The following is a 19,296-nucleotide window of genomic DNA, read 5'->3' on the forward strand; positions in this document are numbered from 1 at the left end:
TTCACGAGAATTACTCCGTGTGCATATACTCTAAAGCCAAAACCATTGAAGAAGATGAGATTCAGTGTCTTCTAGAAAATAAAGAAAAGGGAACACAACTAAAACTCCAAGATGCTAAACACATCAACAGTGTTTTCAGGAAAATGATCAACCATTTGCAGGAAGAACTACCAACATTTATTCCACAGATCCAACAACTGGAGACCAAAACCCTGTTATTCAGAAATGAGTTAAAAGATAATAAAATTCTAAATCAGAATGCAGTAACGTCAAAAGATTCAGCCTGGGCAGACCATAAGGATCAGAAGAAGGAATATTGCTGCAAAGCAAAAAGAAGATCCTGAGTGAGGTGTCTCGTAAAGCCAATGAAATGCAGGAACAAGCTACATCTAGGGTTTTTACCGGAGACCAAGCTCCTGTTGATGCCTATGTGATCTTTTCTGAACAAGATAAGGAAGGAACGGTTCATGTCTATGAAGAAGCCCTGCGTGAAGTAGGCTGCGTGAAAAGTGCTGCAGCACTTTATTAAGCAAGGGAGACAAGCAAGAACCTAGAAATAGAGAAATTAATAGCTGAAAAAACACTAATAAGTTTTGAGATAGCTTTCTGATATTTTTTATTTCTGTGTTTGACGTTTACTAGGGGCGTCCAAATAAGTAAAGGGCTTCTGCATGGCACTGCGTGTTGCTTAACAGCAAATCAGCTTCCAGCCGGAGGTTGCACAGCCACTGGGGAAAGTGGACTTGAGGTTCCAATATCATAAACCAAATAGTAACAGATAAGCGGCACTCCAAGGCTTGTGGTGAAAAAAAGACTTGCTTATTCACCCATCATGTGCGATGTTTTGACTCTGCTCTAGAGTCGCTATAGGCTAGAGAAAGACTCTATAGTCGAATCGTCGCACATGATGGGTAAATAAACAAGTCTTTTTTTTCACCACAAGTCTTGTAGATCGACCTGTTACTATTTTGTATCAGGGGCGTCTTGTGTCCCTATGAATACTTGAGTGGTGGTCAGACATGCACATTGCCATATTATTCAAGATCTTTGGCATTGTGAGACATAGCAGAGCAATGTTATCTTCAACAGTCTTATGAATTCAAATAAGGGGATGTGACTGGAAATGAGCGAACCTCAAGCATACTCGAGTTCATCCGAACCTGAGCGTTTGGTATTTGATTAGCTGGGGCTGCTGAAGTTGGATAAAGCCCTAAGGTTGTCTGGAAAACACGGATACAGCCAATGACTATATCCATGATTTCCACATAGCCTTAGGGCTTTATCCAACTTCAGCAGCCACCACTAATCAAATGCCAAAAGTTCGGGTTCGGATGGACTCGAGCATGCTCCAGGTTTGCTCATCTCTAGATGTGACTGATCGGACACTTATAACTTATGTGAAAGACTGCAAAAACTCAAAAAGCAGTTAGAAGGACAAGATGTGGAGAAATTCTACAGGAAGATGAAGGAAGGGAAATGTTTGGATACCATCAATGTTTCAACCTGTTTCTCTCACTGCTGTCACCTGCTGAACAGGATATGTCTAATAATGAAGAGTGTCATGTGATGTCAAGAACAAGTATAAAGAAGATTTCCAAGCAAATCATTATGTCCAATAGAAAAGCAAGCCTCTGGAGTGAAAAATGGATGGATTAGTGAAACATACAGCTGGCCTGCTTTTAAATTGGTACAGTACATCATAAAATTGCACCCAGAATACCCTCTTTACATTCTTTAAATTATCTCTAATCCACACTATCATTGTTGGATTGTTGATAAAATAAAATGATGTGGTAAATTACCAATTGATTTCATTGGGTTTTTTAGTACTAGTTGTCTTCAGTTTGCAGAATACAGCACTCTTCTCCATTGAAGTAACACATAACTGTACTATAATATTGTACCTAAAGTGTTCATCAAAGTGATTTTAAGTGGTATTAAGGCTATTGCCTTGCAGCACTGGGGCCCGGGGTTCGAACTTAACCAATGGCAACATCTGCATAAAGCACGTTAATACTGTGCATGTGTGGGTTTCCATGCACAAAAACACACAGATGGATAAATCTTTGCAACTAATCTGCCACATGTCTTAGAGATCTAAATGCTCAAGTCTTCATCTAAAAAGGTCTGCCAACGTTATGATATGTTCAGAAATACAGCAGTCTTTCTTTGTGGATATGTGTACAATAAATCTGCAGCACATTGCAGTACCAGGCATGGGGATAAGATGGTTCTGCATGGAATTTGACCACCGCACATCAGTTTCTCCTTGCTCTCTGGATTTTATAGAGAATAAGGCCATGTAAAAGTTTAATGGTCAAAACACACAATCAGGTTGTGTTTCAGTTTGCAGAAAAGTGAAATAGTCTGCCCAGTCAGGAAAGTCAGAAGTGTCTGTCAGACATCATTTCAGTTTGTAATCTACCTAGCTATAATTCAGAAGCAGGACGCTAGCTGTTATGATGTCTACTATGTTTTCTGAAATGCACAAAAGCATCCTCAGCATGGAGAACATTATACATCAGTAAGGAACAGTGTAGGCTGTGAGTCCTATACTAGGGTGAGCCATTTAGAGCCAGCAAGCATTGTAATTGTGTGTCTGTTTCTCTTTCTACTGCTAATTCCTCTTCTTCCTCTCTCTCTCTCTCTCTCTCTCTCTCTCCTTTTTTCATTGACTTCTAAAGGTCAATTGTAACCTTATCTCTCAGTGAAGCTTAAAACCCATCTCTTCATTAGTCAACAAGAGTATTAGATACAAATTATGTTCTAGCTAGATTACAAATTCAAAAGATGTTTTTCATCTCTGTTGTTCAGATGTAAGAGCTGTCAGATGTCAGGGGTTAGAGTCAAGTCTCAGTGTTAGAGCGAGGCCATATAGAGGTCTAAGAATCAGGCATTAGGTTATGTAAACTTACTCAAGCTTGCATTAATATGATGTTTGGTTGATAATAATATGGGCTTTATACCCCATAACCCCCCAAGTTTTAACCCCCTTCTCCTTGCAGGCAACACCACCAGTCTGCACATTTGGTTCATAAAAGAAGATGTAAATGAACATGTTATCTTTAAGTTCCCTTGCTTTGTGTACAGAAGTCTAAAAACCAAAGAAAGGAAAGAAATCAAGGAAATGAAAATTAAATAAGCTAAAGGTGAAGTTATGTGTTAACTAGCCAATGGGGGGGGGGGGAGGGGGTAGAGAACAATAAAAATGGAGGTCTGTGGGAGCTGCTAATGCAATACTACTTCATAGTACAGGAGTATTCTTATTGTTACTGAGATGATCAAGAAACTGAGCAGAGCAAATATTAGAAACCATGAAGCGCTGAGATGGTTAATTTTATGGTGACGTCAAATAAACTGATAGACTAGCAGCTCCCGCAGACCTAAAAAACATAATACTGGTATTCCAGGCACAAATTACGTATATATCAGTATGGAATCATGCACCTCTCTAAGGACTTCTTCACACCTAACATGATATATCCCCATGCATTTACAGAATGTAAGATTAACCAAGGAGAGTGGAGAAGGATAGACCAATCCCCCTGGATGTACATGGAATCAGTAACAGTGCTCTGGTGAAATTACATTATGTAGTTAGCCTTGGATACAATAAAGAGGAAAATCACTGACTGTTCCCGAATTACTTCTTTATTTCTTTTAGTTGTACACTCAAATTCACTGTGCTAAAATACAGCATAGAAAGCAGTGCAGAAAGTGGAATCCTCCTGGTTCAGGCTGAAGGCCAGCTAAACTCTGTGGCTCCCGCTCTACTGAATGATGTTACATTTCTGGGGCCTTGAACATTCCATGAAGAATGATTTCGCTTTTCCACCCTCACTTCTCCATCGATACATTAGTCACAGTGAACCTATTACATTTATTAGTACTACAGAGGAACCATTCCTTTAGGTAAAGGTCCTCCAGAGTATTCATGGGGCATCTTGCTAAGTATTGGGGGGGGGGGGGGGGTCTTCTAAACAATGCCTAAAAATATGAGTTGTTGGTTATTTACATGCTATGCCGGTAATGGTCAGACCATAATTTGTCACTAAAGGAAGTTGCCCTGCTCAAAGATAATCATTTTTAAAGTGTCTCTTCAGTCAGGAACTAAAGATATGAGGTAAATCTGTAGCTACAGGGGATGGTTACCTGCTATTGTTCCCCTTAGATGTATTTGCTTTTTTAGCTTAGCTCCATTAAGCATTTCTAACTAAAATGCAGCTACAGTATCTATGGGGAGCCTGTGGTAGTCTGAGACACACCTGCTGCCCCACCATTGGTTTAGGCTGATCCCTCACCCCGCTCCTCGGATTGGCTGCTGTGTATAAACAAAGTCTATTACAGGCCACCTATGAAGTCAGTGCACAGAGAGCTGGAAAGGCTAGAATGATTAGTAAACCAAAAGTAAATGCCGCACACTGAGGTAACCAAGCCTGGAGGGTCGCCCTATGGCTGCGCTCACATCTATTACGACCTCCATCACAGAGTCTAATAAAATACTGAATAAAACATTGCCGCATGCAGCTGTATTTTGACTAGTAAAATACTGGACACCATGATGAAAACCCATAGGATGCAAGACGGGGTCATTGGGTGCTACTGATGTCCAGCATGCAGGAGAACTGACACTTCTGTTATATTTATTGTACTGCTCCTATGATGAAGTAGAAACATTACCTAGGTAAAACGCCTTCTAATAAGACAGGTTTAGTAAGCAGAAATCTCCAACCTGCCTGTAGTCCAACCTATAGGACTGCCCCCCCCCCTCTTCTTGGGGTGAACGTGCAATATATGGAGAAAGGCGCAGAACGGTCATCAAACCCTTCTCTGTGGAAATGATGCCCAACAAAGGACAACATCAAGAGAAAGCGGACGTGTTAAAGGGGTATTCCAATGCAAAACTGCTTCATTTCAAAGTACCCAGGCTAGCAGTATAACAGTACGGCAGCTGTACTCACCTGCCACTGATACCTCACCAGTGACAGCTTCTGCTATCTCTGCTTGCTCTTCTCTATCCCCTTACCCAGACACTGGGCACTGCCTGCATATTAGGACTGAGAAGAACAAGCAATGACAGCAGTGGATTGGCAACAGGTAAGAACAGCTTTTTCTCTGTCATACTGTCACCCTGGGCACTTTTTGATGTAAAGTGGAAAAATCTCTTTAATTTGCCACTTGTGAATGTACAGACATGGGTACTAGAGATGAGCACAGCGCCAGACCATTGTTTGCCATTTGAATATTGGTGGCTGAAGAAGTTGGATACAACCCTAGGGAGATGCATCCAACTTTTTCAGCCAACGATATCTAAATGCCAAACAATCAGACATTAGCATGGTCGAGTTGTGCTGGGACAGGAGTCATGGACGCTGTGGTCACAGGACCTGACTGCATATGGACCAGCATTACATACAATTATTTGCGTACATGTTGTGTGAGCTGCTGAGCTGTGAAGGCCACAGGGAATTAATTAATACTGTTCCATTTCACTATTTCATATTCCACTGTGGATGTTACATGTGGACTTTAACAGGTAAAATCTGCAGAGCAATATAGTCCATGTGAGGACCAACCACAAAAATCTGGTGGGATGGAAAAATAATCCCCCAAATTTGAAATTCAATTTTAGGTAAAACTTTTCAAACAGAAAATATTTTCTTTTGGCTTCAAATTAGTAGTCAGGCAGTGTAGTGGTAAACTCCTGGGAAGGATAAGAGCAGTTCTAGTAAATATTGTTACTGTCACATATGGCTTGGTATTGGGTGCCAGCAGCTTAGGAGCTTCCATCCCAGACTTAGGAACTGTGTGTGGCTCAACGGCCACAGGTTCAGGAACACTGTCCTATGCTGGGAGGGATGAATTACATAGGGCATGAACCTCATATTTATTACTTCTACAGCACAACATTGTGGGCATGGCTAAAGGTACACTATCTTTTATAAGTTGCCCAACTACTCAGAAAGGCAGCAGAAGAAGCCGCCAAACACGACCTGGCGCTGTAAGTAAATGTGCAGCAGTGGTTGACTACAGTACACTAGAATTACAATGTAATAGTAAGTATGCCCTATTTGTCAATCCAAATTAAGAAACAAAAATACTGGAAGAAGATGAAGGAAAATGTGGAATAGACCATATATAACCTGGGTAGTGTCCAGCCGGCAGAGATACACTGCGATTTACTTGTTAGTTTTATGTAATAAGTATACGTCATGAGAATGGTAAACAGAAGACTTGTGACTGGCAGGCTATGGGGAATAGAGAGATGAATGAAGCAGTTTCTGTAGGGTGGGGTTCTACGTAGCAATAGGCAGGGGCTATGGAGAATGCTTCATAGGGCTATTACATTATGACAAGTAATTCCTATAGCCTAGAAATCCCTCCTCTGCAGGATAAGATTCTAGGAAAACACAAGTGTCACCCATGGAGCTGCCTCCCCCCACCCCATGGGGTCCTCACTGTTCTGGAGATACAATGGCAGGGGTCTTACAGGGTACAAGTTGTGGCTATCATACCCAAGGGGAGCAGCCCCAGCACTGCACTCATATCCCAAATATTGCCAGGCATACCACAAATACCAAGCATACTGACAGCTATTAGAACCCAAGCACACCCTCACTGTGCAGGCTGTCCATAGGCAATGAGTGGCATGGGGCTGACTGGGGGTATGTGGCTGTAAGGGAAGGGCTACCCCTGCTGGTAAGGGCAGGGACTGGCACTAGATGGAGGTGACAAGTGGGTATATACAGGGTGTGTGCCAGCCTAGGATACACAAGACACTTATTACCCTGCTCTCTGTCCCCGAAGATCTCAGGCCTCCTGACAGCAGGAAGAGACATCCACAGAGGCGAAGAGACAGCCGGCCAGCTCAGTCCACGGAGACGTCATTAGAAGGGCTCTGGAGACAGTCGCTCATAGATCCAGGGACAGACAGCCACAGCGATCCGGGCAGGAGAGTGCAGGCTCCTCAGGCATCCGTACACACCGGGAGACAGCCAGCCAGGGCCGCACACATCTCCCGGGCCGCGGCCACACACACAGCCCGCACAGGCCGGGGGCTCCGAGACACCTCAGCTCGGCCGACTGGGTGGGGGGATCCTTGTGAGACAGCAGATGTCTCTCCCAATCCCAGCAGGAAGAGACCCCGGAGACAGCAGCAGGAGAGAGACAGAGACTGCAGGATGTGACTGCAGGGTGGAGGGAGAGGGGGAGGGAGCAGCGCAGACAGGCGTGTTCAGAGAGAGACACAGATTTACTACGGCGAGTGCTGCCACATCCGAGGAGTCGGTGACCGGCGGCACTCCTAGCACCGTGACAGCCCGGACACAGGTCACATGGAGCGGTAACGCTGCGCCCAGCAGCCGGACCGTACGGCGGAGCCGCTTCTGGTGTCCAGCAGGCGCCCTGACTGTATATAGCCCTGTGTGCCAGACGCCCTCACTGTATATAGCCCTGTGTGCCAGGCCACTCACTGTATATAGCCCTGTGTGCCAAGCAACTCACTGTATATAGCCCTGTGTGCCAGGCAACTCACTGTATATAGCCCTGTGTGCCAGGCGCCCTCACTGTATATAGCCCTGTGTGCCAAGCAACTCACTGTATATAGCCCTGTGTGCCAGGCGCCCTGACTGTATATAGCCCTGTGTGCCAGGCACCCTCACTGTATATAGCCCTGTGTGCCAGGCGCCCTGACTGTATATAGCCCTGTGTGCCAGGCGCCCTGACTGTATATAGCCCTGTGTGCCAGGCACCTCACTGTATATAGCCCCGTGTGCCAAGCACCTCACTGTATATAGCCCCGTGTGCCAGGCACCCTCACTGTATATAGCCCTGTGTGCCAGGCGCCCTGACTGTATATAGCCCTGTGTGCCAGGCACCTCACTGTATATAGCCCCGTGTGCCAAGCAACTCACTGTATATAGCCCTGTGTGCCAAGCAACTCACTGTATATAGCCCTGTGTGCCAGGCAACTCACTGTATATAGCCCTGTGTGCCAAGCAACTCACTGTATATAGCCCTGTGTGCCAGGCAACTCACTGTATATAGCCCTGTGTGCCAGGCCACTCACTGTATATAGCCCTGTGTGCCAAGCAACTCACTGTATATAGCCCTGTGTGCCAAGCAACTCACTGTATATAGCCCTGTGTGCCAGGCGCCCTCACTGTATATAGCCCCGTGTGCCAAGCAACTCACTGTATATAGCCCTGTGTGCCAAGCACCCTCACTGTATATAGCCCCGTGTGCCAAGCACCTCACTGTATATAGCCCTGTGTGCCAGGCACCTCACTGTATATAGCCCTGTGTGCCAGGCACCTCACTGTATATAGCCCCGTGTGCCAGGCCACTCACTGTATATAGCCCTGTGTGCCAGGCGCCCTCACTGTATATAGCCCCGTGTGCCATGCGCCCTCACTGTATATAGCCCTGTGTGCCAGGCGCCCTCACTGTATATAGCCCTGTGTGCCAGGCCACTCACTGTATATAGCCCCGTGTGCCAGGCCACTCACTGTATATAGCCCTGTGTGCCAGGCCACTCACTGTATATAGCCCTGTGTGCCAGGCCACTCACTGTATATAGCTCTGTGTGCCAGGCCACTTACTGTATATAGCCCTGTGTGCCAGGCACCTCACTGTATATAGCCCTGTGTGCCAGGCACCTCACTGAATATAGCCCCGTGTGCCAGGCCACTCACTGTATATAGCCCTGTGTGCCAGGCCACTCACTGTATATAGCCCTGTGTGCCAGGCGCCCTCACTGTATATAGCCCTGTGTGCCAGGCCACTCACTGTATATAGCCCCGTGTGCCAGGAGCCCTCACTGTATATAGCCCCGTGTGCCAGGCCACTCACTGTATATAGCCCCGTGTGCCAGGCCACTCACTGTATATAGCCCTGTGTGCCAGGCGCCCTCACTGTATATAGCCCTGTGTGCCATGCGCCCTCACTGTATATAGCCCTGTGTGCCATGCGCCCTCACTGTATATAGCCCTGTGTGCCAGGCGCCCTCACTGTATATAGCCCTGTGTGCCAGGCCACTCACAGTATATAGCCCTGTGTGCCAGACGCCCTCACTGTATATAGCCCCGTGTGCCAGGCCACTCACTGTATATAGCCCCGTGTGCCAGGAGCCCTCACTGTATATAGCCCCGTGTGCCAGGCCACTCACTGTATATAGCCCTGTGTGCCAGGCGCCCTCACTGCATATAGCCCTGTGTGCCAGGTGCCCTCACTGCATATAGCCCGTGTGCTAGGCCACTCACTGTATATAGCCCTGTGTGCCAGGTGCCCTCACTGTACTGTATATAGCCCTGTGTGGCAGGCCAGTCACTGATAGCTGAATGATCCTGTGTTCTCTATGGGGAGGGGTAAGGGTGCCTATACACAGAGAGATGTATTTGACAGATTATTGAAGCCAAAGCCAGGAATGGATTTGAAAAGAGGAGAAATCTCCGTTATTCCTTTATGACCTGATCCCTGTTTATAGTCGGTTCCTGGCTGTGGCTTCAAAAATCTGTCAGATAAATATCTCTGTGTAAAGGCACCCTAAGCTGCAGCCAGAGGTCTCTGTTTACGACTTATCTTTCACAGAACAAAGGACCTTGGAACAGATAGCTGGTAGCTGAGCAAACATTCAACCGACAGTTATTGAAAGTTTATGGCCACCTATGGGATTTGCATTTTCTACTAATGAAACCCTCTGGACAAATTTGCTAAGGGTGAGTCTGAGTTCTGTAAGGTTTAAAGGCCCTATTACATGAAACGATTATTGTCCGAATTCTGCTGATATAGGCGCTAATCGTCTTGTGTAATAGAAGACAACGATCAGCCTTCATGAACGATGTCGGGTGATCGTTGTTGTCGTTTGTCTTTCAACATCTTGAAAGACCAACGATTCACATAGCAGCGATCTGCTGCCGTCGTTCCGTGGAACAGGAGCAGCGGCAGCAGACTGCTGCTATCTGCTATGGCCTGCCTGGGCGATCAAGCGTTCACCCGGGCAGCCCCCCTGCAGCTCCCCGCGGCACCCCCCTGTACTCGCCCACTCACTGCCGCCCCGTGTAATAGGGCCGGCAGCGAGCGGGGAATGAGGAGCAAACGAGTGCTGACAGCGCTCGTTTGCTCCTCTCCGTCGCCACATGTAATAGAAGCTTAAAGTGACACTGTCACCCCCTTTCTGCATTCTGACTTCTCTACACAGGTGTAAAGGCGAAATTTAGCAGTTTTCATACCTTATTTTATATCATACGTCATGGTGCTTGTTCCAGTAAAAAGTGATTTTTCATCATTTTCAGATTGTGCTATCTGGGAGGGCTTCACGGGCAAAGTGCCAATTGCCCCCTCCTCCGTCATTTGTACATAGTCTCTGCCCCTTGAAGGCCATTGGAACAGGCCAGTCTAAAGGTTTAGGCCCCACCCTCTCTAGGTTGGCCCATACCAATGATGTCATGGGGCGGTGCGGTGCTGTTGAGGGCTGGGCTAAGTGGCGCTTCAACCGTGAAGCCTTGCCCAGATAGCACAATCTCCAGATGATAAAAGATCACTTTTTACTAAAACAAGCACCATGACGTATGATATAAAATAAGGTATGAAAAAGAGTATGGGAAGAATTTTTCATTACTTTCACCAGAACACTAGTATAAAAAAGTTGGAACTTTTTGCACAGTGCTCTTTGTGACAATTTTACACCAAAACCTACACAAAACCATAAAGGAATTTCCCCTATTGTGATTTGGCACAGGATTTCTAAGTAAAAAGCAGATCCTGACAGGACTTCCCAAAGCTGTTGCACAACATCTCACTGCAGATTATTGCATCAGAGAGGTTGCAGCACCTGCTGCATCATTCAACACAAGCAGCATAATGTAATCACAGCTTACTCTCACTAAATGTCCTTGTAAAGGTATATATGTATATATAAGACAGGGAGATGGTGATGTAGGCTGGAGCGGCTGGTCAGAGATGGTGACATCACAAAGAGGGTGGGGCTAGATCACAGAGACCTACCAAGCAATTCACGTTAGATATGGATTTATATTGTGCACTGGTTACGAGCCTAAGTACAAGCAAAACAGCTTGTATGAAGCCCTAAGCTGTAGAAATGCTATTTTTCCATTTGTCACCTCTGCCGAAGATTGAAACGGATTATAATGGATGCTAAGGGATGTAATATGCTAAGAATAATATACAGTAATACTTCTGTTCTCAAACTTAATCGGTTTTAGAAGGCTGTTCCAGAACTGAGCAGTTTGAGAACCGAGCTATGTGTTCCTTTAGGGAACAATGTAGATGTCTCTAATTGGTGGGTACTGGCATCTGGGGCAGGCTGGAGGAGCTGTTCCCCACAGTGGGGAGAAGCAAGGTTATTGGAGCCGGGATTCCCTTTATTATGAGGGGAATCCCCACTCCAAGGGCTGTATTACCAGCTGCTGCTGCCCGAGGCACTACACCTGCAGACGCCCCATGTTCACCAATTAGCGTCATGATTTTCTACTTTCTGAACATCATATTGATATCTGATCAGTCTTAGGTCATGTTCCTACATTTACTTTACGTCACCACATGCAGCTGAAACCAGACCCTCAAGCGGTAACCAATAGGAGTATGGCCAATAATCCTGGAAACAGCATGTAACTACCGGGGAAGAAATGGGAGCGTGGTTTCTGCCACATGCATTTCTCTACATGTAGAAACATTGTCTGAATCGCATTTTTCATGGTTTTTAACTGTTCAAAACATAAACAAATTTCCACATTGAATTAATAATTAGAGCAGTCTGGATATTGTCTGAGGGAATTCTCACCACAGGATTGGTAGATTGCTGGGTAACAACTCCAGGCGTCACATTTACCACCACCATACCAGACCTGACCAATACCGCCATACTGTGACTGGATAACACCGCCATACTGTGACTGGATAAACCGCCATACCAGACCTGACCAATACCGCCATACTGTGACTGGATAACACTGCCATACCAGACCTGACCAATACCGCAATATTGTGACTGGGTAACACCGCCACACCAGACCTGACCAATACCACCATACTGTGACTGGGTAACACTGCCCTACCAGACCTGACCAATATCACCATACTGTGACTGGATAACACCGCTTACCAGACCTGACCAATACTGCCATACTGTGACTGGATAACACCGTTATACCAGACCTAACCAATACTGCCATACTGTGACTGGATAACACTGCCCCACCAGACCTGACCAATACCGCCACACTGTGACTGGATAACACCACTTACCAGACCTAACCAATACCGCCATACCAGACCTGACCAATACCGCCATACTGTGACTGGATAACACTGCCACACCAGACCTGACCAATACCACCATACTGTGACTGGATAACACTGCCACACCAGACCTGACCAATACCACCATACTGTGACTGGGTAACACCGCCACACCAGACCTGACCAATACCGCCATACTGTGACTGGATAACACCGCCATACCAGATCTGACCAATACCACCATACTGTGACTGGGTAACACTGCCACACCAGACCTGACCAATACCACCATACTGTGACTGGGTAACACCGCCATACCAGACCTGACCAATACCAGCATACTGTGACTGGGTAACACTGCCATACCAGACCTGAACAATACCGCCATACTGTGACTGGATAGTACTGCCATACCAGACTTGACCAATACCACCATACTGTGACTGGATAACACCATCATATCAGACCTGACCAATACCGTCATACTGTGACTGGATAACACTGCCACACCAGACCTGACCAATACCACCATACTGTGACTGGATAACACTGCCATACCAGACCTGACCAATACCGCCATACTGTGACTGGATAACACTGCCACACCAGACCTGACCAATACCACCATACTGTGACTGGATAACACTGCCACACCAGACCTGACCAATACCACCATACTGTGACTGGGTAACACTGCCACACCAGACCTGACCAATACCGCCATACTGTGACTGGATAACACCGCCATACCAGACCTGACCAATACCACCATACTGTGACTGGGTAACACTGCCACACCAGACCTGACCAATACCACCATACTGTGACTGGGTAACACCGCCATACCAGACCTGACCAATACCAGCATACTGTGACTGGATAACACTGCCATACCAGACCTGACCAATACCGCCATACTGTGACTGGATAATACTGCCATACCAGACTTGACCAATACCACCATACTGTGACTGGATAACACCATCATATCAGACCTGACCAATACCGTCATACTGTGACTGGATAACACTGCCACACCAGACCTGACCAATACCACCATACTGTGACTGGATAACACTGCCACACCAGACCTGACCAATACCACCATACTGTGACTGGGTAACACTGCCACACCAGACCTGACCAATACCACCATACTGTGACTGGATAACACTGCCACACCAGACCTGACCAATACCACCATACTGTGACTGGGTAACACTGCCACACCAGACCTGACCAATACCGCCATACTGTGACTGGATAACACCGCCATACCAGACCTGACCAATACCACCATACTGTGACTGGGTAACACTGCCACACCAGACCTGACCAATACCACCATACTGTGACTGGGTAACACCGCCATACCAGACCTGACCAATACCAGCATACTGTGACTGGATAACACTGCCATACCAGAACTGACCAATACCACCATACTGTGACTGGATAATACTGCCATACCAGACTTGACCAATACCACCATACTGTGACTGGATAACACCATCATATCAGACCTGACCAATACCGTCATACTGTGACTGGATAACACTGCCACACCAGACCTGACCAATACCACCATACTGTGACTGGATAACACTGCCACACCAGACCTGACCAATACCACCATACTGTGACTGGGTAACACTGCCACACCAGACCTGACCAATACCGCCATACTGTGACTGGATAACACCGCCATACCAGATCTGACCAATACCACCATACTGTGACTGGGTAACACTGCCACACCAGACCTGACCAATACCACCATACTGTGACTGGGTAACACCGCCATACCAGACCTGACCAATACCAGCATACTGTGACTGGGTAACACTGCCATACCAGACCTGAACAATACCGCCATACTGTGACTGGATAGTACTGCCATACCAGACTTGACCAATACCCCCATACTGTGACTGGATAACACCATCATATCAGACCTGACCAATACCGTCATACTGTGACTGGATAACACTGCCACACCAGACCTGACCAATACCACCATACTGTGACTGGATAACACTGCCATACCAGACCTGACCAACACCGCCATACTGTGACTGGATAACACTGCCATACCAGACCTGACCAATACCAACATACTGTGACTGGGTAACACCTGCCAGACCTGACCAATACCGCCATACTGTGACTGGATAACACTGCCATACCAGACCTGACCAATACCAACATACTGTGACTGGGTAACACCTGCCAGACCTGACCAATACCACCATACTGTGACTGGGTAACACCTGCCAGACCTGACCAATACCCCCACCCCCTCCCAGAAGAGACACCAGATTGACTGGCAAATCTGAAGAGGAGGTGGGAGACTAAAAAAAATAAAAAACAAATAAAAGTTGTTTTCTTCCCCCTGCTCCCTGGTGCTGCCTCCTGCAAGGTGCTGCCCTATGCACCGGACCACTGGTGCCTAGTGGTAAATACGGCCCTGGCCCCTCCTGTAACTTCCGAACACCTCAATAACTGTCGGATGAAAAATAGTTCAGCTGCCAGTTACCTCCCCTGTTTTTTTCGGATACCGAAGTGTTCGGACAGGGAGGTGTATGGGAATTGAGGTTTTACTGTATATGGATTATTATGGAAGCTAAGGATAAGGATTTAATGGATTCTAAGTATATGTTCAGAAAACAGATTTTTCTCTCCTAAAATTTTTATTTCACAGTAGAAATCAAAGCATACCCTTGAGCACGCCCTTGGAGTTTTGCTACATATTATCAGTTTGCTGTGCTGTGACTCTGGACATGGATTAGCTACAATTAAAGGGGATGATCCACATGACGCACTTTCTGCGTCAAGAAGTGACCTGCACTTTTTTTCTGCCGCACAGATTTTAATTTCATGTAAGAAAAAAACAAAGAGACAAGGATTTCACATGGATTCTGCCAATTAGTCCATACATGAAACATTCGCCTTGTAAACATAGCTTTAGGATGCTTTCCATTGCAATCTATCTGTTCACTTCAGTGGTAAAATTACTAGTCGAAGCAGATGCTCCATTGATTTCCCATTAATATCAATAGCATGTCAATAGAGCCATTAGTGATAAAAGTGCAAAAATAACCAATTCTGTATTTTTCTGACAAAGACATAGACCCCAAGACTGTCCTGGAGGTGACTATTTTCTGTTTACATAATGCTCATTGTATACAGTGTCTTGATATATATATATATATATATATATATATATATATATATATATATATATATATATATATATATATATATATATATATAATTTGAAAATAATAAAAGGATTACATAAATATAAATAAAACATTCCAGATAAAACAACAACAGATCTTGATAGAAAGTCCAGAAGACAAAAGGGCTTCTTTTTAAGAGTGTATAAATAACTCATAGGTGATCAAAGAATCACATTATTGTTTATTGAATCTTTTATTACTGGTTTTGTCTTTTATCTTCAGATATTTTTGGCACATAAACAATAACATAAATAAAACACCTAGTCACTTAAAATGATGATTGAAATGTTAGTGAGTCACAGGTATGAGAGACCTAAAGCAATATAGTTTAATAGGTGGCATTAGCATTGACTGAATCAGCATGTGCTGTGTGTGGCCATCATGTAAACCTCACCGATAACCTCAGTAATAGCTATTTGCATCTATTATTCAGCTACTAGAGAAAGCCTAATGTAGGTGTCCTGCTCTCTGATGTTTGACTCATCATTCCTCCTCTTCTATTTTGTACTGCAGAGATAACTTTACTATAATGATTCACTATAACTCAGTAGTCTAGAAACTACTGTTAAAGGTTTACATTTCTACAAAGAAATATTCTGTTATAGACGCAAAACTCCTTTGGATCTGCATAAAATATATATCAAGGAATTGTGTGAAGCATAACTGCCTAACATAATATTAATTAGATTGATTGATTCTCACTTTGGATGCATTCAGATTATTTTAGCCCCCCCAGCCCCCCCAGCCCCCCCCCCCCCCGTGGCCGCGTCATCAGCCGCTCAGCCGCGATTGGCTGAGCACAGTTATGCTCAGCCAATCGCGGCTGAGCTTCGGATGACGCTGCAGAGGGTGGCCGGCACTCGGGAAGATCCGCTGGCCTCCCGAAGAAGACGTCACTGCTGAGGATCGGAGACCGTGGACGACACGAGATGCGGTGAGTATAATGCACCACACTTCCGGGTCTAGCGTGGGTGGGGGGAAACACGGGGAAGGGGGCCATTCACAGACATAACATACATTACAAAGTTGTATAACTTTGTAATGTGTGTTATTCTGTGAATAATTTTTTATTGCCGGACAACCCCTTTAAGAAGTAAGTTACAAATCTATATAACTTTTTGAAACCAGTTGTTTTAAAAGAAAAAGATATTTGCTGGAATACCTCTTTAACTTCTTATCATCTGCTGATATTTTGGCAGGAAAAATTCAAACCCTTTTGAATGCAATTAAACATAAGTGGACACAAACAGAACATAATAACAACTGTGGATTTAATTGGCAGATTTTGCTGTGAATTTTACAGTACATTGAATTTTTTCATTCCTAAAGGTGAAATATAGGGTTAAAATCTGCAATAGTGTACTTGCAGTGCTGGGGTCCTGAGTTCAATCCCACCAAGGGCAACATCTGCATGTGTCCATACAAACATGTGTCCAAGGTGACCACAATTCCCGACATTTCTTAATAGAGTTGTTGCCAAAAGCTATAGCCTCTTCATATTTATAGGTAGTATTTATCTCCTGAGCTATATCACTAATAGTGGGTATGGAGGGGGATTTCCATTGCCTTGTTAATGATGATTTTGCTAAATAATATACGATGTGGTGGAGGAAATAACAGAAGAATGAGTTGAGGTGGAGCAGAAATATGATATTGAAATGTTACACCAAATAGTGTACATATTTCTTTCCAAAATTGTCACCAATGGGCAATACCACAGAATATGCTGCAATAACCCTTCACTACCACATTCCCTCCAACACAAATCAGAAGTTGATGGGAACATTTTATGAAGCCATAGTGAGGTGTAATAGCATTGCAGTCTTGACTTTGTAGCTGCTTCTACATGAGCGATACAATGTAAAGCTCTAGTTGACCATAGAAAGGCATATTTCCAATCATCTAATGAAATTTGTAATTCTGATAACCATCTAGCATATGGACCAATAGCTTCAAAAACCTTTGTTTTACCTAATAAGTTATAGACAAGTTTCATACCTTTCGGTTGAGAGTTGAATAAGTTCTGAATTACATTTTAAAGTCGTGTGTTTGTACGATAATAAAAAATGCCTTAGCTTTAGAAATCTATATAAATCTTCCTTAGGAAGGTCATAATGTTGTTGTAAGTCAAAGTAAGAACGAAGGACACCTTCCTGAAATAATTGGTTAACTTCTGTTAGGCTTTTAGATATCCAAGAGGATAGGTCAAGTGTAGGTAAGGCTATATGTAGTATTCCCAATGGTGTATGTGGTAGAATAATATTCTGTCTAAAGCCAGATGATGTATGTGATGTGATCCACATTCTAAGACCTGTTGTTATAGTGGGGGACATTATTTTGGGGGTAGGTAAGTGCCACACGTAGGCATAGAGAAGGGATTTGAGTGAATGTGGATTCACCAAATGCTCTATGGTATAATTGGACATTTGGAAGGCCGATTCCACCAGCTAGCTTGTCTTTGTAGAGTAGCAAAAGAGGTTTTCTATGGGGATTTGGTTCTGCCCTGGACAGTACCTGACACAGACAGAGGTGGCAGCAGAGAGCACTGTGTCAGACTGGAAAGAATACACCACTTCCTGTAGGACATACAGCAGCTGATAAGTACTAGAAGACTGGAGTTTTTATATACATTTAAATATAATTAATTTACAAATATGTATAATTTTCTGACACCAGTTGATTTGAAAAACATTCTTTTATTTTTTCTCCTTTAATATCACACAGCCAATTGTGTACTTCTAGCCCTACAGCGAGCTAATTTCTGCCAGCTTTTGCAAAGCATTTACGATTATAACCAATTCTATAGGAACATATACCATTGTCTTTTTTGCAGTAAAAATAACTGTTGGAGCTGACAGTGGGAGATTCTAATAATACAGATGCAGCATGATATCATCGTATCCATAGTATTTAAGGATCATATGACTCATCTACTCTCAACTGCTAAGCATAACCATGGGCATGGGATTTTTTCTTTTTTTCATGCGTAGGTCAAAGCCTAAAAGAAATTGTATTTTGATCTACCATTTTTAGAAATGGAAAGGTTTCTTATAAATCTTGCATTCAAATGACCATAAAACATTGTTGACTTATTACTAGGTGTCAGACTGTGAAGATCTTTATGTATTTTAACATGAGATAGTAAACATGAGGGAAGAAGGAATACCAGAGCGGTCCAAAATGGTGGGGGGGCATGAAGTAGAAGATACATATCCAATGGTTTGGTAACAATAAATAAATAACAGATAAAAAAAAAAAAAAAACACTGCATGCATGTACCGCATTGTCATTTTGAATAAAAATACTTTCAAGTATAAATCTTATAGCCATCATAATAAGGGCATGTTTGTATCCATAAGGGGGATGGGTGGAGTAGTCCCTCAAGCAAGGTCTATTGGGATGTCACAATTGCATCATGTATTCTAACAGCTTTATCCAATCCATGCTGCATCACATCAAATTAGAAAAAAAAAATGTATTGTTTTTTACTAGAGCAGATGTTTAACACTTGTATCCTGTATCCAGGGCCGTAGGGAGGGGCACAGAGACCAGGGGGGGCGCCATCACAGGGAGCAGAGAGAGAAGGATCACAGTGGATGAGGCAGCCTGGAAGCGTCCTGCCCTGTCAGTGTGGGAAAGCAGGGGACGATTTTAATTTATAACTATGTTCTATACCAGCAGTGAAGGGACAACATGGGCCCCCCTGTGCTTACTGCACACACAAGGGGGGGGGCGCCAAATTGAATCTTTACCCCGGGTGCAGGAGAGCCTAGCTACACCACCACCACCAAACAAC

The 19,296-nt window shown here is 44.5% G+C and overlaps 1 protein-coding gene across 3 annotated transcripts in view; it reads right to left on the bottom strand.

The window, feature by feature from the left end:
• Window positions 1–7,213, bottom strand: part of MYO9A (myosin IXA) — a 96,450-nt gene extending 89,237 nt beyond the window's left edge. For all 3 annotated transcript variants that reach the window (XM_069980893.1, XM_069980901.1, XM_069980863.1), the window contains exon 1: window positions 6,788–7,213. The gene's annotated coding sequence lies outside the window, so the exon portion shown is untranslated. The remainder of the gene's footprint in view (window positions 1–6,787) is intronic.
• Between the last annotated feature and the right edge of the window lie 12,083 nt (window positions 7,214–19,296).

The sequence above is a fragment of the Dendropsophus ebraccatus genome, chromosome 1, assembly GCF_027789765.1.
Source record: "Dendropsophus ebraccatus isolate aDenEbr1 chromosome 1, aDenEbr1.pat, whole genome shotgun sequence".
Taxonomy (NCBI): domain Eukaryota; kingdom Metazoa; phylum Chordata; class Amphibia; order Anura; family Hylidae; genus Dendropsophus; species Dendropsophus ebraccatus.